Source organism: Oncorhynchus kisutch, linkage group LG28 (assembly GCF_002021735.2).
Source record: "Oncorhynchus kisutch isolate 150728-3 linkage group LG28, Okis_V2, whole genome shotgun sequence".
In the NCBI taxonomy this organism is placed as follows: Eukaryota; Metazoa; Chordata; class Actinopteri; order Salmoniformes; family Salmonidae; genus Oncorhynchus; species Oncorhynchus kisutch.
Window position 1 is genome coordinate 49280133 of NC_034201.2, and position 26167 is coordinate 49306299.

General features: G+C 45.4%; 1 pseudogene; it reads left to right on the forward strand.

Moving 5' to 3' along the window:
* The window catches only part of LOC109881527 (neurobeachin-like), a 266536-nt pseudogene that overhangs the window by 219202 nt on the left and 21167 nt on the right, over positions 1 to 26167 (forward strand).

Below are 26167 nucleotides of genomic sequence, written 5' to 3' on the forward strand. Positions count from 1 at the left end.
TTAGAAGTTTCTGATAGGCTAATTGACATCATTTGAGTTAATTGGAGGTGTACCTGTGGATGTATTTCAAGGCCTACCTTCAAACTCAGTGCCTCTTTGCTTGACATCATGGGAAAATCTAAATAAATCAGCCAAGACCTCAGAAAAAATTGCGGACCTCCACAAGTCTGGTTCATCCTTGGGAGGAATTTCCAAACACCTGAAGGTTCCACGTTCATCTGTACAAACAATAGTACACAAGTATAAACACCATGGGACCATACAGCCATCATACCGCTCAGGAAGGAGACGCGTTCTGTCTCCTAGAGATGAACATACTTTGGTGCGAAAAGTGCAAATCAATCCCAGAACAACAGCAAAGGACCTTGTGAAGATGCTGGAGGAAACAGGTACAAAAGTATCTATATCCACAGTACAACGAGTCCTATATCTACATAACCTGAAAGGCCACTCAGCAAGGAAGAAGCCACAGCTCCAACACCGCCATAAAAATGACAGACTACGGTTTGCAACTGCACATGGGGACAAAGATCGTACTTTTTGGAGAAATGTCCTCTGGTCTGATGAAACAAAAATAGAACTGTTTGGCCATAATGACCTTCGTTATGTTCGGAGGTGAGGCTTGCAAGCCAAAGAACACCATCCCAACCGTGAAGCACGGGGGTGGCAGCATCATGTTGTGGGAGTGCTTTGCTGCAGGAGGGACTGGTGCACTTCACAAAATAGATGCCATCATGAGACAGGAAAATAATGTGGATATATTGAAGCAACATCTCAAGACATCAGTCAGGAAGTTAAAGCTTGGTCGCAAATGGGTCTTCCAAATGGACAATGACCCCAAGCATACTTCCAAAGTTGTGGCAAAATGGCTTAAGGACAACAAAGTCAAGGTATTGGAGTGTCCTTCACAAAGTCCTGACCTCAATCCCATAGAAAATGTGTGGGCAGAACTGAAAAAGCGTGTGAGCAAGGAGGCCTACAAACCTGACTCAGTTACACCAGCTCTGTCAGGAGGAATGGGCCAAATATGACCCAACTTATTGTGGGAAGCTTGTGGAAGGCTACCCGAAACGTTTGACCCAAGTTAAACAATTTAAAGGCAATGCTACCAAATACTAATTGAGTGTATGTAAACTTCTGACACACTGGGAATGTGATGAAAGAAATAAAAGCTGAAATAAATCATTCTCTCTACTATTATTCTGATATTTCACATTCTTAAAATAAAGTGGTGATCCTAACTGACCTAAGACAATTCATTAAATGTCAAGGAATTGTGAAAAACTGTGTTTAAATGTGTTTGGCTTAGGTGTATGTACATTTCTGACTTCAACTGTATACATTAATTGTGTTGTGTAGGTACGGAGGAGGAGGAAGAGGAGGGGCTTAAGTCTAAGAAGACCTTGCGCAGCCAATCACTGGTCAGTCAGAACCTGGAGGCGGAGCTAATGCTGGAGGGAGACGATGACACTGTCAGTCTGCTGCAGGAGAAAGAGATGGACAACCTGGCAGGTCAGACACCTCTCTGTGTGTGTTCTCTTTCCTGGTTGGTTCCAGAGCTTTTTTAATTCTAGAGGCAATTTGGAGAAATTATCTGGTTTTGGATTCTCTAAACAATTCAACAACAACTGAAATACATTTTAATCGAATCTATAAAAACTTGGTTTTAAATGATTATTATCAAACAAAACTCACTCGGGCCCAATAGATTAAACATCAAACAGATTTTGTCACGAACGAGCAAACTGTCTAATCTGCCATTAGGCACTATTTTAGTTATATTTTCATGCATTCTGCCAGTATTATACATGACTATATTATTCTATTGCTCCTGTGTTAGCAGTAAGCTACTGTTTAGAGTTCATTCCCAGTTCGGGAGGAAAAGGTTGATGGTATTTTCTGTTCCACACAAAGGCCGGTTATTTTCCTGTCTCTAACCAACCTGAGTTGTTTCGGTGCACAGAATCGTCGTAAAACTCACAAGCAAATCTGTTAGGTTCGTTCTCTAAACCCTTTCCTTTGTTCATACTTGTGTCGGAGCTCCGTGTTCCTCTTTGGGTTGTAGCAGCGCTGAATGTCACTGGGTTGCCACCAATCGCCGGTTCCATTCACCAAACATTAATGTTGTTTAACGCCGATTTAAAAAGTACATGGAAATGGTCACGTATGTTTTAGAAGGAGTGTACAGTGGGGCAAAAAAGTATTTAGTCAGCCACCAATTGTGCAAGTTCTCCCACTTAAAAAGATGAGAGGCCTGTAATTTTCATCATAGGTACAATTCAACTATGACAGACAAAATTTAGAAGAAAAAAAATCCAGAAAATCACATTTTAGGATTTTTAATGAATTTATTTGCAAATGATAGTGGAAAATAAGTATTTGGTCAATAACAAAGGTTTATTATGGTGTATGTAATGTAATGAGGATATTATGAGGATTTACATTTGTATTATTATTATTAATATTGGTGACCAATGAAAGGTTTGGACACATCGACTCATTCAAGGGTTTTTCTTTATTTGTACTATTTTATACATTGTAGAATAATAGTGAAAATATGAAAAAACACACATGAATCATGTAGTAATTTTTTAAAAAGTGTTAAACGAATCAAAATATATTTTATATTTGAGATTCTTCAAAGTAGCCACCCTTTGCCTTGATGACAGCTTTGCACAAAAGGTCTGTCCAAACTTTTGACTGGTGCCGACAGGGGCGCAACTTTGTTTTTTATCTGATAGAATCAGAAACCCCAGTCGGTATCTGTTGTAATTCACATAATAATTGATTGGATTTTGATAGCTCTTTTTCCCAGCTGCTCAGAACTCTACCTTATGTAGTAATGAGGAAAGTTACCTCATCCATCACCGATGTGTAGAACTGACTTACCTCTGTATGTATGTATGTATGTATGTCTGTCTGCCTGTCTGCCTGTCTGCCTGCCTGCCTGTCTGCCTGTCTGTCTGCCTGTCTGTCTACCTGTCTGTCTGTCTGCCTGTCTGTCTGTGCGTCTGTCTGCCTGTCTGTCTGTGCGTCTGTCTGTGCGTCTGTCTGTGCGTCTGTCTGTGCTAGGCCCTGTGGTGCTCAGTACTCCAGCCCAGCTGGTATCTCCAGTAGTGGTGGTCCATGGGACTCTCTCCATCACCACCACTGAGATCTACTTTGAGGTGGACGAGGACGACCCGAGCTTCAAGAAGATCCACACCAAGGTAACAATGGGATTGACACCATGGTAACAGTGAGATTGACACCATGGTAACAGTGAGATTGACACCATGGTAACAGTGAGATTGACACCATGGTAACAGTGAGATTGACACCATGGTAACAGTGAGATTGACACCATGGTAACAGTGAGATTGACACCATGGTAACAGTGAGATCGACACCATGGTAACAGTGAGATCCACACCATGGTAAAAGTGAGATCGACACCGTGGTAACAGTGAGATCGACACCATGGTAACAGTGAGATCAACACCATGGTAACAGTGAGATCGACACCATGGTAACAGTGAGATACACACCATGGTAACAATGAGATTGACACCATGGTAACAGTGAGATACACATCATAGTAACAGTGAGATACACACCATGGTAACAATGAGATTGACACCATGGTAACAGTGAGATACACATCATAGTAACAGTGAGATACACACCATGGTAACATTGAGATTGACACCATGGTAACAGTGGGATTGACACCATGGTAACAGTGAGATTGACACCATGGTAACAGTGAGATTGACACCATGGTAACAGTGAGATTGACACCATGGTAACTGTGAGATTGACACCATGGTAACAGTGAGATTGACACCATGGTAACAGTGAGATCGACACCATGGTAACAGTGAGATCGACACCATGGTAACAGTGAGATCTACACCATGGTAACAGTGAGATCCACACCATGGTAACAGTGAGATCCACACCATGGTAACAGTGAGATCCACACCATGGTAACAGTGAGATCCACACCATGGTAAAAGTGAGATCGACACCGTGGTAACAGTGAGATCAACACCATGGTAACAGTGAGATCGACACCATGGTAACAGTGAGATACACACCATGGTAACAATGAGATTGACACCATGGTAACAGTGAGATACACATCATAGTAACAGTGAGATACACAACATGGTAACATTGAGATTGACACCATGGTAACAGTGGGATTGACACCATGGTAACAGTGAGATTGACACCATGGTAACAGTGCGATTGACACCATGGTAACAGTGAGATTGACACCATGGTAACTGTGAGATTGACACCATGGTAACAGTGAGATTGACACCATGGTAACAGTGAGATTGACACCATGGTAACAGTGAGATTGACACCATGGTAACAGTGAGATTGACACAATGGTAACAGTGAGATAAACACCATGGTAACAGTGAGATCCACACCATGGTAACAGTGAGAACGACACCATGGTAACAGTGAGATCCACACCATGGTAACAGTGAGATCAACACAATGGTAACAATGAGATAAACACCATGGTAACAGTGAGATTGACACCATGGTAACAGAAGGATCAACACCATGGTAACAGTGAGATGCACACCATGGTAAAAGTGAGATCAACACCATGGTAAAAGTGAGATCAACACAATGGTAACAGTGAGATGCACACCATGGTAACAGTGAGATCAACACCATGGTAACAGTGAGATCGACACCATGGTAACAGTGAGATCGACACCATGGTAACAGTGAGATCCACACCATGGTAAAAGTGAGATCGACACCGTGGTAACAGTGAGATCGACACCATGGTAACAGTGAGATCCACACCATGGTAACAGTTAGATCGACACCATGGTAACAGTGAGATACACACCATGGTAACAGTGAGATTGACACCATGGTAACAGTGAGATACACATCATAGTAACAGTGAGATACACACCATGGTAACAGTGAGATTGACACCATGGTAACAGTGAGATTGACACCATGGTAACAGTGAGATTGACACCATGGTAACAGTGAGATCGACACCATGGTAACAGTGAGATCGACACCATGGTAACAGTGAGATCGACACCATGGTAACAGTGAGATCCACACCATGGTAAAACTGAGATTGACACCATGATAACAGAAGAATCCACACCATGGTAACAGTGAGATTGACACCATGATAACAGAAGGATCCACACCGTGGTAACAGTGAGATTGACACCATGATAACAGAAGGATCCACACCATGGTAACAGTGAGATCCACACCATGGTAACAGTGAGATTGACACCATGGTAACAGTGAGATGCACACCATGGTAAAAGTGAGATCAACACAATGGTAACAGAAGGATCAACACCATGGTAACAGAAGGATCAACACCATGGTAAAAGTGAGATCAACACAATGGTAACAGTGAGATCAACATCATAGTAACAGTGAGATACACACCATGGCAACAGTGAGATTGACACCATGGTAACAGTGAGATCAACATCTTAGTAACAGTGAGATACACACCATGGTAACAGTGAGATTGACACTATGGTAACAGTGAGATTGACACCATAGTAACAGTGAGATCAACACCATGGTAACAGTGAGATTGACACTATGGTAACAGTGAGATCAACACCATGGTAACAGTGAGATCGACACCATGGTAACAATGAGATCAGCACCATGGTAACAGTGAGATCAACACCATGGTAACAGTGAGATCAACACCATGGTAACAGTGAGATCAACACCATGGTAACAGTGAGATTGACACCATGGTAACAGTGAGATCAACACCATGGTAACAGTGAGATCAACACCACGGTAACAGTGAGATCCACACCATGGTAACAGTGAGATCCACACCATGGTAACAGTGAGATCCACACCATGGTAAAAGTGAGATTGACACCATGATAACAGAAGAATCCACACCATGGTAACAGTGAGATTGACACCATGATAACAGAAGGATCCACACCATGGTAACAGTGAGATCCACACCATGGTAACAGTGAGATTGACACCATGGTAACAGTGAGATGCACACCATGGTAAAAGTGAGATCAACACAATGGTAACAGAAGGATCAACACCATGGTAACAGAAGGATCAACACCATGGTAAAAGTGAGATCAACACAATGGTAACAGTGAGATCAACATCATAGTAACAGTGAGATACACACCATGGCAACAGTGAGATTGACACCATGGTAACAGTGAGAGCAACATCTTAGTAACAGTGAGATACACACCATGGTAACAGTGAGATTGACACTATGGTAACAGTGAGATTGACACCATAGTAACAGTGAGATCAACACCATGGTAACAGTGAGATTGACACTATGGTAACAGTGAGATCAACACCATGGTAACAGTGAGATCGACACCATGGTAACAATGAGATCAGCACCATGGTAACAGTGAGATCAACACCATGGTAACAGTGAGATCAACACCATGGTAACAGTGAGATCAACACCATGGTAACAGTGAGATTGACACCATGGTAACAGTGAGATCAACACCATGGTAACAGTGAGATCAACACCACGGTAACAGTGAGATCCACACCATGGTAACAGTGAGCTCCACACCATGGTAACAGTGAGATCCACACCATGGTAACAGTGAGATCCACACCATGGTAACAGTGAGATCCACACCATGGTAACAGTGAGATTGACACCATGGTAACAGTGAGATTGACACCATGGTAACAGTGAGATCGACACCATGGTAACAGTGAGATCCACACCATGGTAAAAGTTAGATCCACACCATGGTAACAGTGAGATTGACACCATGGTAACAGAGGGATCCACACCATGGTAACAGTGAGATGCACACCATGGTAAAAGTGAGATCAACACAATGGTAACAATGAGATAAACACCATGGTAACAGAGAGATTGACACCATGGTAACAGAAGGATCAACACCATGGTAACAGTGAGATGCACACCATGGTAAAAGTGAGATCAACACCATGGTAAAAGTGAGATCAACACAATGGTAACAGTGAGATGCACACCATGGTAACAGTGAGATCAACACCATGGTAACAGTGAGATCGACACCATGGTAACAGTGAGATCCACACCATGGTAAAAGTGAGATCGACACCATGGTAACAGTGAGATCCACACCATGGTAACAGTGAGATACACATCATAGTAACAGTGAGATCCACACCATGGTAACAGTGAGATTGACACCATGGTAACAGTGAGATTGACACCATGGTAACAGTGAGATCAACACCATGGTAACAGTGAGATCGACACCATGGTAACAGTGAGATACACACCATGGTAACAGTGAGATTGACACCATGGTAACAGTGAGATACACATCATAGTAACAGTGAGATACACACCATGGTAACAGTGAGATTGACACCATGGTAAAAGTGAGATCGACATCATATTAACAGTGAGATACACACCATGGTAACAGTGAGATTGACACCATGGTAACAGTGAGATCGACACCATGGTAACAGTGAGATCGACACCATGGTAACAGTGAGATCCACACCATGGTAAAAGTGAGATCAACACAATGGTAACAGTGAGATACACACCATGGTAACAGTGAGATTGACACCATGATAACAGAATAATCCACACCATGGTAACAGTGAGATTGACACCATGATAACAGAAGGATCCACACCATGGTAACAGTGAGATCCACATCATAGTAACAGTGAGATCCACACCATGGTAACAGTGAGATTGACACCATGGTAACAGTGAGATTGACACCATGGTAACAGTGAGATCAACACCATGGTAACAGTGAGATCGACACCATGGTAACAGTGAGATACACACCATGGTAACAGTGAGATTGACACCATGGTAACAGTGAGATACACATCATAGTAACAGTGAGATACACACCATGGTAACAGTGAGATTGACACCATGGTAAAAGTGAGATCGACATCATATTAACAGTGAGATACACACCATGGTAACAGTGAGATTGACACCATGGTAACAGTGAGATCGACACCATGGTAACAGTGAGATCGACACCATGGTAACAGTGAGATCCACACCATGGTAAAAGTGAGATCAACACAATGGTAACAGTGAGATACACACCATGGTAACAGTGAGATTGACACCATGATAACAGAATAATCCACACCATGGTAACAGTGAGATTGACACCATGATAACAGAAGGATCCACACCATGGTAACAGTGAGATCCACACCATGGTAACAGTGAGATTGACACCATGGTAACAGTGAGATGCACACCATGGTAAAAGTGAGATCAACACAATGGTAACAGTGAGATACACACCATGGTAACAGTGAGATTGACACCATGATAACAGAAGGATCCACACCATGGTAACAGTGAGATCCACAACATGGTAACAGTGAGATTGACACCATGGTAACAGTGAGATGCACACCATGGTAAAAGTGAGATCAACACAATGGTAACAGAAGGATCAACACCATGGTAACAGAAGGATCAACACCATGGTAAAAGTGAGATCAACACAATGGTAACAGTGAGATCAACATCATAGTAACAGTGAGATACACACCATGGTAACATTGAGATTGACACTATGGTAGCAGTGAGATTGACACCATAGTAACAGTGAGATACACACCATGGTAACAGTGAGATTGACACTATGGTAACAGTGAGATTGACACCATGGTAACAGTGAGATCCACACAGAGGTAACAGTGAGATCGACACCATGGTAACAGTGAGATCGACACCATGGTAACAGTGAGATCCACACCATGGTAACAGTGAGATCCACACCATGGTAACAGTGAGATCCACACCATGGTAACAGTGAGATACACACCATGGTAACAGTGAGATACACACCATGGTTAATGCAATTACATAACTCATCCTCACTCTGTGTATCTGTGCCTGCCTGCGTGCGCGTGCGTGTGTGTGTGTGTGTGTGTGTAGGTCCTGGCGTACTCCGAGGGTCTACATGGCAAGTGGATGTTCAGTGAGATCAGAGCTGTCTTCTCCAGAAGATACCTTCTCCAGAACACTGGTCTGGAGGTCTTCATGGCCAACCGCAGTACGATACCTATATCTACCTATATCTAACTAGTATACTACCTTTATATACCAGCTGTACAGTACACCTTTATATACCTGTCTCAGCTGTCTCACCTGTGTAGCTGACACCACCTTTAACTAACTCACCTGTGTAGCTGACACCATCTTTAACTAACTCACCTGTGTAGCTGACACCACCTTTAACTAACTCACCTGTGTAGCTGACACCATCTTTAACTAACTCACCTGTGTAGCTGACACCATCTTTAACTAACTCACCTGTGTAGCTGACACCATCTTTAACTAACTCACCTGTTTAGCTGACACCACCTTTAACTAACTCACCTGTGTAGCTGACACCATCTTTAACTAACTCACCTGTGTAGCTGACACCACCTTTAACTAACTCACCTGTGTAGCTGACACCATCTTTAACTAACTCACCTGTGTAGCTGACACCACCTTTAACTAACTCACCTGTGTAGCTGACACCATCTTTAACTAACTCACCTGTGTAGCTGACACCACCTTTAACTAACTCACCTGTGTAGCTGACACCATCTTTAACTAACTCACCTGTGTAGCTGACACCATCTTTAACTAACTCACCTGTGTAGCTGACTCCATCTTTAACTAACTCACCTGTGTAGCTGACACCATCTTTAACTAACTCACCTGTGTAGCTGACACCATCTTTAACTAACTCACCTGTGTAGCTGACACCATCTTTAACTAACTCACCTGTGTAGCTGACACCATCTTTAACTAACTCACCTGTGTAGCTGACACCATCTTTAACTAACTCACCTGTGTAGCTGACACCAGCTTTAACTAACTCACCTGTGTAGCTGACACCATCTTTAACTAGCTCACCTGTATAGCTGACACCATCTTTAACTAACTCACCTGTGTAGCTGACACCATCTTTAACTAACTCACCTGTGTAGCTGACACCACCTTTAACTAACTCACCTGTGTAGCTGACACCACCTTCAACTAACTCACCTGTGTAGCCGACACACCTGACTTATCAGTCCACCTGGCTTGCCGGATCTGAGTCTCCTGTGCTGCACTCTATACCTTTCTGTCGTGAATGGACAGTGTTTCCAGACTTCCTGTGTTCTCGTGCTCATATCCTGTGATGTAATCCCCCCCAGCGTCTGTGATGTTCAACTTCCCGGACCAGGCTACAGTGAAGAGGGTCGTCTACAGTCTACCCAGGGTGGGAGTAGGAACCAGCTACGGACTTCCTCAGGCCAGGTGGGGTTAATAGCACATGCACTCACAGGAACACACACACACACACACACACACATCTCATCAAAGTTTATTGGTAGCATCTACAATCCATCTTTAACCGTGTGTGTGTGTGTGTGTGTCTGCGTGCGTGTGTGTACCTCTCCTCCAGGCGTATCTCCTTGGCGACCCCTCGTCAGCTGTTTAAGTCGTCCAACATGACCCAGCGTTGGCAGAGGAGGGAGATCTCCAACTTCGAGTACCTCATGTTCCTCAACACCATCGCAGGTGAAAAGAGAGAGACCTACCATTTGTACCCTCCTCATCATTATCATCATCATCATCACACTCTGTTACAGCCTTTCTCCTACCTCTAGACTTACTGTACGTTGTTGTGAAGAGGGGCATTTACTTTCTCTCTCTCTCTCTCTCTCTCTCTCTCTCTCTCTCTCTCTCTCTCTCTCTCTGTGTTTTTCCTCTTCCTCTCTCCCTCCCTCCCTCTGTGTTTTCCCTCTCCCTCCCTCCCTCCCTCCCTCCCTCCCTCCCTCCCTCCCTCCCTCCCTCCCTCCCTCCCTCCCTCCCTCCCTCCCTCCCTCCCTCCCTCTGTGTTTTCTCCCTCCCTCCCTCCCTCCCTCCCTCCCTCCCTCCCTCCCTCCCTCCCTCTTTGTTTTCCCTCTTCCTCTCTCCCTCCCTCCCTCCCTCCCTCTCTCTCTTCCCCCACAGGGAGGAGCTACAATGATCTGAACCAGTACCCAGTGTTCCCCTGGGTTCTCACTAACTTTGAGTCAGAGGAGCTGGACCTCACTCTGCCCGGCAACTTCCGAGACCTATCCAAGGTATTTACCTCCAAGTGTGGTGCTTCTCTCAGCAAATCACAGCTTTTTGTGTAGTAATTATGATGCCACGGCCCTGTATATGTACTGTGTGACAGAGCCATGTAATGTGAAGGCATGTTAATTCATGTTGTCACACCTGTAAGTCCTTTATAAACTAGTGACCTGCATTGTGTGTCATTATACCCTGATGAAGACAGCTTGTCTTTCAAATATTGCATCTGAGCTCCTAGAGTGTTGAGCACTCCTTTTTCAGTTGAGTGTTATATTTCAGCGAGCCAGCACCTCTCCTAACCAGGTGTTCTACTCTAACCAGGTGTTCTACTCTGCTAGCACAACTCCTAACCAGGTGTTCTACTCTGCTAGCCAGCACCTCTCCTAACCAGGTGTTCTACTCTGCTAGCACCTCTCCTAACCAGGTGTTCTACTCTGCTAGCCAGCACCTCTCCTAACCAGGTGTTCTACTCCGCTAGCCAGCACCTCTCCTAACCAGGTGTTCTACTCTGCTAGCACCTCTCCTAACCAGGTGTTCTACTCTGCTAGCCAGCACCTCTCCTAACCAGGTGTTCTACTCTGCTAGCCAGCACCTCTCCTAACCAGGTGTTCTACTCTGCTAGCCAGCACCTCTCCTAACCAGGTGTTCTACTCTGCTAGCCAGCACCTCTCCTAACCAGGTGTTCTACTCTGCTAGCCAGCACCTCTCCTAACCAGGTGATCTACTCTGCTAGCCAGCACCTCTCCTAACCAGGTGTTCTACTCTGCTAGCCAGCACCTCTCCTAACCAGGTGTTCTACTCCGCTAGCCAGCACCTCTCCTAACCAGGTGTTCTACTCTGCTAGCCAGCACCTCTCCTAAACAGGTGTTCTACTCTGCTAGCCAGCACCCCTCCTAACCAGGTGTTCTACTCTGCTAGCCAGCACCTCTCCTAACCAGGTGTTCTACTCTGCTAGCCAGCACCTCTCCTAACCAGGTGTTCTACTCTGCTAGCACCTCTCCTAACCAGGTGTTCTACTCCCCTAGCCAGCACCTCTCCTAACCAGGTGTTCTACTCCGCTAGCCAGCACCTCTCCTAACCAGGTGTTCTACTCTGCTAGCACAACTCCTAACCAGGTGTTCTACTCTGCTAGCCAGCACCTCTCCTAACCAGGTGTTCTACTCTGCTAGCACAACTCCTAACCAGGTGTTCTACTCTGCTAGCCAGCACCTCTCCTAACCAGGTGTTCTACTCTGCTAGCACCTCTCCTAACCAGGTGTTCTACTCTGCTAGCCAGCACCTCTCCTAACCAGGTGTTCTACTCCGCTAGCCAGCACCTCTCCTAACCAGGTGTTCTACTCTGCTAGCACCTCTCCTAACCAGGTGTTATACTCTGCTAGCCAGCACCTCTCCTAACCAGGTGTTCTACTCTGCTAGCCAGCACCTCTCCTAACCAGGTGTTCTACTCTGCTAGCCAGCACCTCTCCTAACCAGGTGTTCTACTCTGCTAGCCAGCACCTCTCCTAACCAGGTGTTCTACTCTGCTAGCCAGCACCTCTCCTAACCAGGTGTTCTACTCTGCTAGCCAGCACCTCTCCTAAACAGGTGTTCTACTCTGCTAGCCAGCACCCCTCCTAACCAGGTGTTCTACTCTGCTAGCCAGCACCTCTCCTAACCAGGTGTTCTACTCTGCTAGCCAGCACCTCTCCTAACCAGGTGTTCTACTCTGCTAGCACCTCTCCTAACCAGGTGTTCTACTCTGCTAGCCAGCACCTCTCCTAACCAGGTGTTCTACTCCGCTAGCCAGCACCTCTCCTAACCAGGTGTTCTACTCTGCTAGCCAGCACCTCTCCTAAACAGGTGTTCTACTCTGCTAGCCAGCACCCCTCCTAACCAGGTGTTCTACTCTGCTAGCCAGCACCTCTCCTAACCAGGTGTTCTACTCTGCTAGCCAGCACCTCTCCTAACCAGGTGTTCTACTCTGCTAGCACCTCTCCTAACCAGGTGTTCTACTCTGCTAGCACCTCTCCTAACCAGGTGTTCTACTCTGCTAGCCAGCACCTCTCCTAACCAGGTATTCTACTCTGCTAGCCAGCACCTCTCCTAACCAGGTGTTCTACTCTGCTAGCCAGCACCTCTCCTAACCAGGTGTTCTACTCTGCTAGCCAGCACCTCTCCTAACCAGTTGTTCTACTCAGCTAGCCAGCACCTCTCCTAAACAGGTGTTCTACTCCGCTAGCCAGCACCTCTCCTAACCAGGTGTTCTACTCAGCTAGCCAGCACCTCTCCTAAACAGGTGTTCTACTCTGCTAGCCAGCACCTCTCCTAACCAGGTATTCTACTCTGCTAGCCAGCACCTCTCCTAACCAGGTGTTCTACTCTGCTAGCCAGCACCTCTCCTAACCAGGTGTTCTACTCAGCTAACCAGCACCTCTCCTAAACAGGTGTTCTACTCTGCTAGCCAGCACCTCTCCTAACCAGGTATTCTACTCTGCTAGCCAGCACCTCTCCTAACCAGGTGTTCTACTCTGCTAGCCAGCACCTCTCCTAACCAGGTGTTCTACTCTGCTAGCCAGCACCTCTCCTAACCAGGTGTTCTACTCAGCTAGCCAGCACCTCTCCTAACCAGGTGTTCTACTCTGCTAGCGAGCACCTCTCCTAAACAGGTGTTCTACTCTAACCAGGTGTTCTACTCTAACCAGGTGTTCTACTCTAAACAGGTGTTCTACTCTAACCAGGTGTTCTACTCTAACCAGGTGTTCTACTCTAAACAGGTGTTCTACTCTAAACAGGTGTTCTACTCTAACCAGGTGTTCTACTCTAAACAGGTGTTCTACTCTAACCAGGTGTTCTACTCTAACCAGGTGTTCTACTCTAACCAGGTGTTCTACTCTAACCAGGTGTTCTACTCTAAACAGGTGTTCTACTCTAACCAGGTGTTCTACTCTAACCAGGTGTTCTACTCTAACCAGGTGTTCTACTCTAACCAGGTGTTCTACTCTAACCAGGTGTTCTACTCTAACCAGGTGTTCTACTCTAAACAGGTGTTCTACTCTAACCAGGTGTTCTACTCTAACCAGGTGTTCTACTCTAACCAGGTGTTCTACTCTAAACAGGTGTTCTACTCTAACCAGGTGTTCTACTCTAACCAGGTGTTCTACTCTAACCAGGTGTTCTACTCAGCTAGCCCGCTGTTCACCTGTAAGATGCAATAGAAACAGATTCTGTGTTAGTTTCAGCTCTTGTTCCAAATTGTGTGTGATTCCCTGCAGCCAATCGGTGCGTTGCACCCAAAGCGAGCGGTGTTCTCTGCAGAGCGCTATGATACCTGGGAGGAGGACGGAACGCCACCGCACCACTACGGCTCCCTCTACTCTACCGCTAACACCACACTGCTCTGGATGCTGCGGATAGTGAGTACACACACGCGCCAAAACAGAACCGTTGTTTTAAAAGCTTGGGAACCGGTGTGATTTTATTCTCCCACAAAAAAAACACAACAAAGAAGCTATGTGAAGACCCTCCCCCTCCTTCTGAAGCCCCTCCCCCTGTCACTCAGAAACGTATTCCAGTGTCTGCCTGCCCCTCCCCCTCCTCCTGAAGCCCCTCCCTCTATCACTCAGAAACATATTCCAGTGTCTGCCTGCCCCTCCCCCGCCTCCTGAAGCCCCTCCCTCTATCACTCAGAAACATATTCCAGTGTCTGCCTGCCCCTCCCCCTCCTCCTGAAGCCCCTCCCTCTATCACTCAGAAACGTATTCCAGTGTCTGCCTGCCCCTCCCCTCCTCCTGAAGCCCCTCTATCACTCAGAAACATATTCTAGTGTCTGCCTGCCCCTCCCCCTCCTCCTGAAGCCCCTCCCTCCATCACTCAGAAACATATTCCAGTGTCTGCCTGCCCCTCCCCCTCCTCCTGAGGTCCCTCCCTCTATCACTCAGAAACATATTCCAGTGTCTGCCTGCCCCTCCCCCTCCTCCTGAAGCCCCTCCCTCCATCACTCAGAAACATATTCCAGTGTCTGCCTGCCCCTCCCCCTCCTCCTGAAGCCCCTCCCTCCATCACTCAGAAACATATTCCAGTGTCTGCCTGCCCCTCCCCCTCCTCCTGAGGACCCTCCCTCTATCACTCAGAAACATATTCCAGTGTCTGCCTGCCCCTCCCCCTCCTCCTGAGGACCTTCCCTCTATCACTCAGAAACGTATTCCAGTGTCTGCCGTATTCTAGTGTATGCCTGCCCCTCCCCCTCCTCCTGAGGCGTAGTCTAGAAGCCTAATGACGTTACAAGCGTGATTCAGAAATTAGGGAGAGAGATTTGTAATTAGAGAAGAAGGACATTTTCAACGCTAGTTAAGGATAATTATCACGTTTCACATTGGATTTATTAACTACAAAAAAACACGTTTTAATTTTAATTCGGGTGCCGCTCTGCATTAGAGGCGAGTCCAAAGAGTTGGAGCCGTTACGAAATGGACCTATGGAATGGACCTGGGGAATGGACCTACGGAATGGACCTACGGAATGGACCTACGGAATGGACCTGGGGAATGGACCTACGGAATGGACCTGGGGAATGGACCTACGGAATGGACCTACGGAATGGACCTGGGGAATGGACCTGGGGAATGGACCTACGGAATGGACCTACGGAATGGAACTACGGAATGGACCTGGGGAATGGAGCTGGGGAATGGACCTACGGAATGGACCTACGGAATGGACCTGGGGAATGGACCTACGGAATGGACCTACGGAATGGACCTACGGAATGGACCTGGGGAATGGACCTACGGAATGGACCTGGGGCTTTCCCATCCGACCCAATGTGCATAAATAAATTTTTACCCGTTCCCGAATGGATCCGAGGAAAACTAGAGCCATTACCTATAGACCTGGTTAGATCCAAACCATTTCCTGTCTGTTCCGAGTGAGGGAAGTAGCAGAAAAGTCCATTTTTAAGCCTAGTTTATTAACCGGAGCTGATAAAGCACGAGGGAGAGGAAGTAGAGAGAGGTGACGCCCGTTGCCGTGGGGCCGTGCTGTGTTTGTAGTCTAGTGTGAGTGAGTGACACGGGAACAAGGAGGAGGGAGGGACGAGAGACAGCAACCAACCAAGCCGACTCACACTATGGTCGACTAGTAGCCGCCACAGCTAGGTAATTTATCATCCAATATCGCCTGTCTTGACTGCTTCAAACCGGGAGAAGCTAGTGAACTAGCTAGCCAGGCTAATTGAGGCAGGCACACGCTTTCTGGTCCTGCATAGTTATCTACAGCACCATTCAGAATATAAAGTAGCAGTCTCTTGGTTGTTGTAGCTTCTCCTTTAACTTTTCAATTCTGTCATATTAATTGCATCTTCCATTAATTATAAATCTGCTTACTTTTACCCCACATGGAGGCTCTATAACCATAGCCGCATTGATGACTTCTGATTGGCCAACAAGCTACACGCGTCTCTCTCTCTCTCTCTCTCTCTCTCTCTGTCTCTCTCTCTCTCTCTCTCTCTGTCTCTGTCTCTCTCTCTGTCTCTCTCTCTGTCTCTCTCTCTGTCTCTCTCTCTGTCTCTCTCTCCAGTCTCTCCCTCCAGTCTCTCCCTCCAGTCGCGTTCCCATAGATATATAGGTCCTTCCAGACAAGTCAGTTGAAATTACACATACCTGAGACCCGTTTAGAACAAAGTGAATGGAAAATAATTTTGGTTCCAACCTCTGATCATGACTGAGGACGGAACACAATGACGTCACTTCCTTTTACTCTACTGCAGGGTAGCCTAGTGGTTAGAGTGTAGGGGCAGCAGGTAGCCTAGTGGTTAGAGTGTAGGGGCAGCAGGTAGCCTAGTGGTTAGAGTGTAGGGGCGGCAGGTAGCCTAGTGGTTAGAGTGTAGGGGGGGGGGCAGGTAGCCTAGTGGTTAGAGTGTAGGGGTGGCAGGTAGCCTAGTGGTTAGAGTGTAGGTGAGGCAGGTAGCCTAGTGGATAGAGTGTAGGGGCGGCAGGTAGCCTAGTGGTTAGAGTGTAGGGGCGGCAGGTAGCCTAGTGGTTAGAGTGTAGGGGAGGCAGGTAGCCTAGCGGTTAGAGTGTAGAGGCGGTAGGTAGCCTAGTGGTTAGAGTGTAGAGGCGGCAAGTAGCCTAGTGGTTAGAGTGTAGGTGAGGCAGGTAGCCTAGTGGTTAGAGTGTAGAGTGTAGAGGCGGCAAGTAGCCTAGTGGTTAGAGTGTTGGTCTAGTAACCATAAGGTTGCTAGATCGAATCCCCGAGCTGACAAGGTAAAAATGTATCGTTCTGCCCCTGAACAAGGCAGTTAACCAGAATTTGTTCTTAACTGACTTTCTTAGTTAAACAATAAATAAAATACTGCTAACACCACACTGCGCTGCGGATAGTGACACACTGACATTGTGTCTCAGTAGAGATTTTTTGTGTTTCCTTCCTCATTCGGAGCCTTTCACAATGTTCTTCCGGAATGATGGATGGATGGATGGATGGATAGATAGATAGATAGATAGATAGATAGATATTGTGTATCAGTGGTGTAGAGATCCTTTGTGTGTCCTGCTTCATTAGGAGCCCTTCACCACGTTCTTCCTGAATGCCAATGAGAACCAGTTTGACCATCCTGACAGAGCCTTCTCTGGCATCGCACGGGCTTGGAGGAACTGCCAACGGGACACTGCTGATGTCAAGGTTAGTGTGTGTGTGTGGGGGGGGGGTTGTGTGTGTGTGTGTGTGCTTAAGGGAAAGAGAGGGAGTTTAAATGTGATTGAATGATTGATTAATTGATTGTCATTGTCATTAGTAAAGCATTATGAATCCTCACCTGTGTTACTGTGTTGACCAACAGGAGTTGATCCCAGAGTTCTACTACCTTCCAGAGATGTTTGTTAACAGTAGTGGTTTTGAGCTGGGACAGAGAGAGGACGGGACTCCTGTGTCTGATATAGAACTGCCAGCCTGGGCCAAGAAACCTGAGGACTTCGTACGCATCAACCGCATGGTGAGACACACACACACAGACACACACAGACACACACAGACAGACAGACAGACAGACAGACAGACAGACAGACAGACAGACAGACACACACACACACACACAGACACACAGACACACACAGACAGACACACACACACACAGACAGACACACACACACAGACAGACACACACACACAGACAGACCGACCGACAGACACACACACACAGACAGACACACACACACAGACAGACACACACACACACAGACAGACACACACACACAGACAGACACACACACACAGACAGACCCACACACACACACAGACACACACACGCAGACACACACACACGGACACATGCACATACGTATGTACGCACACAGACACACACACATATGCTGGGTCATATTTGTGACTCGTTTCATTCATGCATCACTACTTCACAGGAGAGACGTTGGAATGTTAACCTCATTTTTGGGGGCAGAAATGCCTTCTGGGACATGTGAACTTTTTCATTTAAAAAAGTAAATTTCCTTAATAACAAACTTGTATATAAATACAAATGAAACTGTTCAATTAGGAGCCAATTAGGAATTGGTTTAGCCACAGAAAAAGGCAGCAACCTTCCATGATTGGCTGAGATAATGAGTGGGCTGGACATGCCGAGAGATGAGTTGAGATTGGTCTGCCACGTAGCAGGCTTCTGTCTATAACGTGAGCTGGTCAGTATAATGATCCTGTCTAACACGGCTTTTTTGAAAAGATATCACGTAACTACATCAGTGTTGCTCTCCACTTTCTGGAGGACCGAGTTTTGAAATCAGTGGTTAGTGTGAGATGGAGATGGAGGAAATTCTGGTGTTTGATTGCAAATATACAGATGGAGTCAAAAAGAGAACACACAGAAGGCTGTTGTATAAAACACCTGTCTCCGGATTACATCTTCAAACTAAGGGCAACCATGGCAACCGTGACAGAGAGGCGTTCATCCATGTATACAGGTAAGAGAGTCTAGCTAGCAACATTTTCAGATATTACTCGTTTCTAATTTTGTCTGAAAGTCGTTTTCATTTCAGGTTAAAGTGTACTGTTAGCTATGTCATGTCTTTACTATCATTAACCTCTTGATCCTACCGATACCGGATCCGGGAGCGTGACTACAGGCTCAGCTCATTACCATAACGCAAAATGAGAAAAAATATTCTTAGAAATATTTAACCTCCACACATTAACAAGTCCAATAGCTCAAATGAAAGATAAACACCTTGTTCATCTACCCAGCAAGTCATATTTCTAAAATGTTTTACGGCGAAAACACACCACACATTTATTTCAGTTTACTATGGGCACGCACTTCCTCCAAAGGGGGCAGTATTCAGCCATAGGATCAAGAGGTCGTGTCTTTACTATCATTAACTGAAGACTGATAGTTTTTTATCAAAGATTCTCTGTAATTAGTATTACAAGATTAGACTGATTATTCATGTAGCCATAATTACTAGGAAGTCGGGGCACCAAGGAAAAATATTCAGATTACAAAGTTATAATTTCCTAAAATAACTTTTCAGATATTTTATCTGATCAATTAGTCTTCTAATTAATGAATTATTTACTTTACCTCACGTTAGTCTCATTCCAAACGTCGTAAATTGTTGGTTATCTGCACGACCCCAGTCTTCACTATGAGTCATCCATACATCAATTGTCTTAAATCATTTATTTATTACTAACTAAGTTATTCACAGAAATGCATAAACAAACAAACAAACAAGGTAAATGTGGATGAAATGTAATGATAGGAGAATGTGCCCCTAGTGGGCTGAACCGGCATGGCGGCTTGTTAGACAAAAGGGGAAGTGGGGGTCGACGAGTGATAATTATAACAATTGAAATGCTAATCCTTTACACATGAACGCTCACTCATTCAGGAATAATTGCAATCAATATATATATTTACGCTCAGTGTGTCGTCTTGATCGCTGGTGAAAAGTTAATTTCTTTTGTAGAATTGTCCATCTCCATCCAAAATTCCAAATGCTGCCCCCTATCCTAGAGAAGTTAAAGACACTCTCGTCTGAGTGTGCCGGAGCACAGAATAATTGACACATTTACGGCCTGTGTCAGTAAACGTTGGCAAAAAAAGCCGAATTAAATCAAATCAAATCAAATTTATTTATATAGCCCTTCGTACATCAGCTGATATCTCAAAGTGCTGTACAGAAACCCAGCCTAAAACCCCAAACAGCAAGCAATGCAGGTGTAGAAGCACGGTGGCTAGGAAAAACTCCCTAGAAAGGCCAATACCTAGGAAGAAACCTAGAGAGGAACCAGGCTATGTGGGGTGGCCAGTCCTCTTCTGGCTGTGCCGGGTGGAGATTATAACAGAACATGGCCAAGATGTTCAAATGTTCATAAATGACCAGCATGGTCGAATAATAATAAGGCAGAACAGTTGAAACTGGAGCAGCAGCACAGTCAGGTGGAAGTTGAAACTGGAGCAGCAGCATGGCCAGGTGGACTGGGGACAGCAAGGAGTCATCATGTCAGGTAGTCCTGGGGCATGGTCCTAGGGCTCAGGTCAGTTGAAACTGGAACAGCAGCATTGCCAGGTGGACTGGGGACAGCAAGGAGTCATCATGTCAGGTAGTCCTGGGGCATGGTCCTAGGGCTCAGGTCCTCCGAGAGAGAGAATGAAAGAGAGAAGGAGAGAATTAGAGAACGCACACTTAGATTCACACAGGACACCGAATAGGACAGGAGAAGTACTCCAGATATAACAAACTGACCCCAGCCCCCCGACACATAAACTACTGCAGCATAAATACTGGAGGCTGAGACAGGAGGGGTCAGGAGACACTGTGGCCCCATCCGAGGACACCCCCGGATAGGGCCAAACAGGAAGGATATTAACAGGAATTAAACTGTTGCAAGCAGCACAGTTGCAGTCACCAACGCTCTGGATAACAGGAAAACAGATTTACCAGCTCTGCTAGGGTCAGTAAAATGGTCAGAGTGAGCTGTTCTCTCATTTGTGTCTGGACATACCTAGCAAGCTAGTTAACGTGGGTGCTTGACTACTGTTGTTAGGACAGAACGCTCAGATCAACCCTACGCTCCGAGACCGAAACGCTCTGACTTTACGAACGCCCAGAGCGCACTCTGAACACACTCTGGCACTCCAGATTAAACACACCCGTAGTATAAACCAGCCTTTAGTCTTGAAATCTTTGGTTGTTTAACATATGCCCTCACATGTGAATCCTTAAAGAGATGGGTGGGGCTAAAGCTGTAGACGGTGTGAATGATGCTGAATGGGGGTGTAGACAAGGAAGAGCTCTCCAGTAGGTGTACCAAAACATTCAAGGACCATTTTCTCAAAAGTGGGGTTAGAAGTTCATCAACTTTCAATGCAGAATTACTTTTTGTTCCTCAACTGTATAATATAGGCTGTAATAGCTCCGAGTCTCTACTTTTATCCAAGGTAAAAAAAAAACACCATTTGAAACATTGCTACATCGAGTCGGTCGTCCACATTTATCAGGCAAATGAAGGAAAAAGGGTTGAAATAGGATTGAGGGGTTGTGTATTAACTGAACTTGTCCGTCTTGTTTTAATTTCTTAATGAATACACCCCCCTACAACACCACTGGGGAAGGCTTACTGCCCTACAGCTACAGGACTAGAGCATAACCTTTCTCTTTCCCTCCCTCCTTCCTTCCTTTCCTTCCTCCCCTCCTTCCTTCCCTCTCTCCCTTCCCTCGCTCCCTTCCTCCTTCCTTCCTTCCCTCTCTTCCTTCCTCCTTCCCTCTCTCCCTCCTTCCTTCCCTCCCTCCTTCCTTCCTCCCCTCTCTCCCATCCCTCCTTCCTTCCCTCTCTCCCTTCCCTCACTCCCTTCCTCCTTCCTTCCCTCTCTTCCCTCCTCTCTCCCTCCTCTTTCCCTCCCTCGTTCCTTCCCTCTCTTCCTTCCTCCTTCCCTCTCTCCCTCCTTCCTTCCCTCTCTTCCTTCCTCCTTCCCTCTCTTCCTCCTTCCTTCCTCCTTCCTTCCCTCTCTTCCCTCCTCTCTCCCTCCTCTTTCCCTTCCTCCTTCCTTCCCTCTCTGCCTTCCTCCTTCCCTCTCTCCCTCCTTCCTTCCTCCTTCCTTCCCTCTCTTCATTCCTCTCTCCCTCCTCTTTCCCTTCCTCCTTCCTTCCCTCTCTTCCTCCTTCCTTCCCTCTCTCCTCCCTCTCTCTCTAGGCGTTGGAGAGTGAGTTTGTGTCGTGCCAGCTGCACCAGTGGATAGATCTGATATTTGGATATAAGCAGCGAGGGCCCGAGGCTGTACGAGCTCTTAACGTCTTCCACTTCCTGTCCTATGAGGGTTCCGTCACCTTGGATACCATCAGCGACTCCGCACAGCGGGAGGTAGGTCACCTGGCTGTCGCCACGACTCACCATGACAACCGTCACAGGGCAGCGGTCGAGAAGTGAAGTACTATGATAACACAACATCATGTATAACAACATGTCAAATGTCAAATAAAAATGTATTGGTCGCGAGATCATTAGAAAGTGTGATCAATAATATTAATAGTATAGAAGAAAGTGTAAAAAAATATATATATATATTGAAATTTGAATTTGCATTTTGTAATCTTAACATAATGAACAGGAATGAAATGTATTCTCTTGCTGAAAGCCACGCCTCTAATAAGCCACACCTCTAATAAGCCACACCTCTAATAAGACACGCCCCTGATAAGACACGCCTCCTGAAAATAAGCTAAGGAATATATTCAAAAAGATCCAGGGCAGTAAAACATACCCAACTGATGGTTCCATTAACCCATGTTGGATCATCCAAACAACCCGAAATATTGGGTTATTCACAACCCAACTGGCTGGGTCAACATAACCCAGCATGTGTTCTGTCCAATATTTAACCAGTGGTTACTGGGTTACTTAATAACCCAGTTCTGTCCAATATTTAACCGGTGGTTACTGGGTTACTTAATAACCCAGTTCTGTCCAATATTTAACCGGTGGTTACTGGGTTACTTAATAACCCAGTTCTGTCCAATATTTAACCGGTGGTTACTGGGTTACTTAATAACCCAGTTCTGTCCAATATTTAACCGGTGGTTACTGGGTTACTTAATAACCCAGTTCTGTCCAATATTTAACCGGTGGTTACTGGGTTACTTAATAACCCAGTTCTGTCCAATATTTAACCGGTGGTTACTGGGTTACTTAATAACCCAGTTCTGTCCAATATTTAACCGGTGGTTACTGGGTTACTTAATAACCCAGTTCTGTCCAATATTTAACCGGTGGGTACTGGGTTACTTAATAACCCAGTTCTGTCCAATATTTAACCGGTGGTTACTGGGTTACTTAATAACCCAGTTCTGTCCAATATTTAACCGGTGGTTACTGGGTTACTTAATAACCCAGTTCTGTCCAATATTTAACCGGTGGTTACTGGGTTACTTAATAACCCAGTTCTGTCCAATATTTAACCGGTGGTTACTGGGTTACTTAATAACCCAGTTCTGTCCAATATTTAACCGGTGGTTACTGGGTTACTTAATATCCAGTTCTGTCCAATATTTAACCGGTGGTTACTGGGTTACTTAATAAAACAGTTCTGTCCAATATTTAACCGGTGGTTACTGGGTTACTTAATAACCCAGTTCTGTCCAATATTTAACCGGTGGTTACTGGGTTACTTAATAACCCAGTTCTGTCCAATATTTAACCGGTGGTTACTGGGTTACTTAATAACCCAGTTCTGTCCAATATTTAACCGGTGGTTACTGGGTTACTTAATAACCCAGTTCTGTCCAATATTTAACCAGTGATAACCAACATTGAGTTGTTTTTTAACCCGTCCTTTTTTGTAGTGTTATTTATTAAATTGTAATATTCCAGCCGTAGAAATATAATCTGTTTATTTAATTACAGTAACCTAATGTAATATTACTGATTATGCTTTTACCTCTCTCTCTCTACCCCCTCTCTCTCTCTCCCCCCTCCTTCTCCCCCCTCTCTCTGCCCCCTAGTTGATGGAGACCCAGATCCAGGCATGTGGTCAGACTCCATCCCAGCTGCTGATCGAGCCCCACCCCCCTCGCTCCTCTGCCATGCACCTGGTGAGAACTCACACAAACTCACACACACTCACACACACTCAGGGCCGGATTAAGACATTAAGACGTTTTCCGCGATTGAATTTTGACAGCCGCAACCAACCATAGAAATATAATTCATAGATACCGTTCCAATTCAAGTTAGGTCTGGCAACCATTGCAAGTGAGTTTAATAGTCAAATTGGCAGGGTAAGAGATTCCAAAACACTTCTATGGACTATATGTCTATGGCCACAAAGCAACTATCTGTATATTTGACATGCATGCTGGACCAATTGCGGCCTTCCCTTCTATTTGCAACCGGTAACTGCCAAAATAAAGGAAACACCTGAGTAAATGAGGGATATAAATGTTGGCATGGTTTGGGTCCACTAGTAGAATCTATGCCAAGGAACATTGAAGCTGTTCTGGCAGGTCGTGGCCAACACCCTGTAAGACACTATATTGGTGTTTTGTTTATTTTAGCAGTTACACTGCCTTGCAAAAGTATTTATCTCCCTTGGTGGTTTTCCTATTTTGTTGTATAATTAAAATATATATTTTTTTGGAGTTCATGTAATGGACAAAATAGTCCAAATTGGTGAAGTGAAATGAAAAAAATGACTTGTTTCAAAAAATGTAAAAAGAAAAGTGGTGCGTCACCCGCTTTACTATGAAGCCCCTAAATAAGATCTGGTGCCACCAATTACCTTCAGAAGTCACATAATTAGTTAACTAAAGTCCACCTGTGTGCAATCTAAGTGTCACATGACCTCAGTATATATGCACCTGTTCTGAAAGGCCCCAGAGTCTGCAACACCATTAAGCAAGGGGCACCACCAAGCAAGCGGCACCATGAAGACCAAGGAGCTCTCCAAACGAAGTACAGATCAGGGCTGGGTTATAAAAAAATATCAGAAACTTTTGACATCCCATGGAGCACCGTTAAATAAAAATTGGAAAGAATATGGCACCACAACAAACCTGCCAAGAGAGGGCTGCCACCAAAACTCACAGACCAGGCAAGGAGGGCATTAATCAGAGAGGCAACAAAGAGACCAAAGATAACCCTGAAGGAGCTGCAAAGCTCCACAGCGGAGATTGGAGTATCTGTCCATAGGACCACCTTAAGCCGTACACTCTACAGAGCTGGGCTTTACGGAAGAGTGGCCAGAAAAAAGCCATTGCTTAAATAAAATAAATAAGAAAATATGTTTGATGTTCACCAAAAGGCATGTGGGACACTCCCCAAACATATGGAAGAAGGTACTCTGATCAGATGAGACTAAAATTGAGCTTTTTGGTCATCAAGGAAAATGCTATGTCTTGCTCAAACCCAACACCTCTCATCACCCTGAGAACACCATCCCCACAGTGAAGCAAGGTGGTGGCAGCATCATACTGTAGGGATGTTTTTCATCAGCAGGGACTGGTCAGAATTGAAGGAATGATGGATGGCGCTAAATACAGGGTAATTCTTGAGGGAAACCTGTTTCAGTCTTCCAGAGATTTGAGACTGGGACGGAGGTTCACTTTCCAGCAGGACATTGACCCTAAGTATACTGCTAAAGCCATACTTGAGTGGTTTAAGGGGAAACATTTAAACATCTTGGATTGCCCTAGTCAAAGCTCAGACCTCAATCCAATTGAGAATCTGTGGTATGACTTAAAGATTGCTATACACCAGCGGAACCCATCCATCTTGAAGGAGCTGGAGCAGTTTTGCCTTGAAGAATGGGCAAAAATCCCAGTGGCTAGATGTTCCAAGCTTATAGAGACATACCCCAAGAGACTTGCAGCTGTAAATGCTGCAAAAGGAGTCTCTACCAAGTATTGACTTTGGGGGGTGAATAGTTATGCACGCTCAAGCTTCTGTGTTTTGGGGTTATTTCTTGTTTGTTTCACAATAAAAAATATGTTTTATCTTCAAAGTGCATGTTGTGTAAATCAAACGATACAAACCCCCCATGGAGAGATCATTCGGCGGTTGGAACCAAAAATC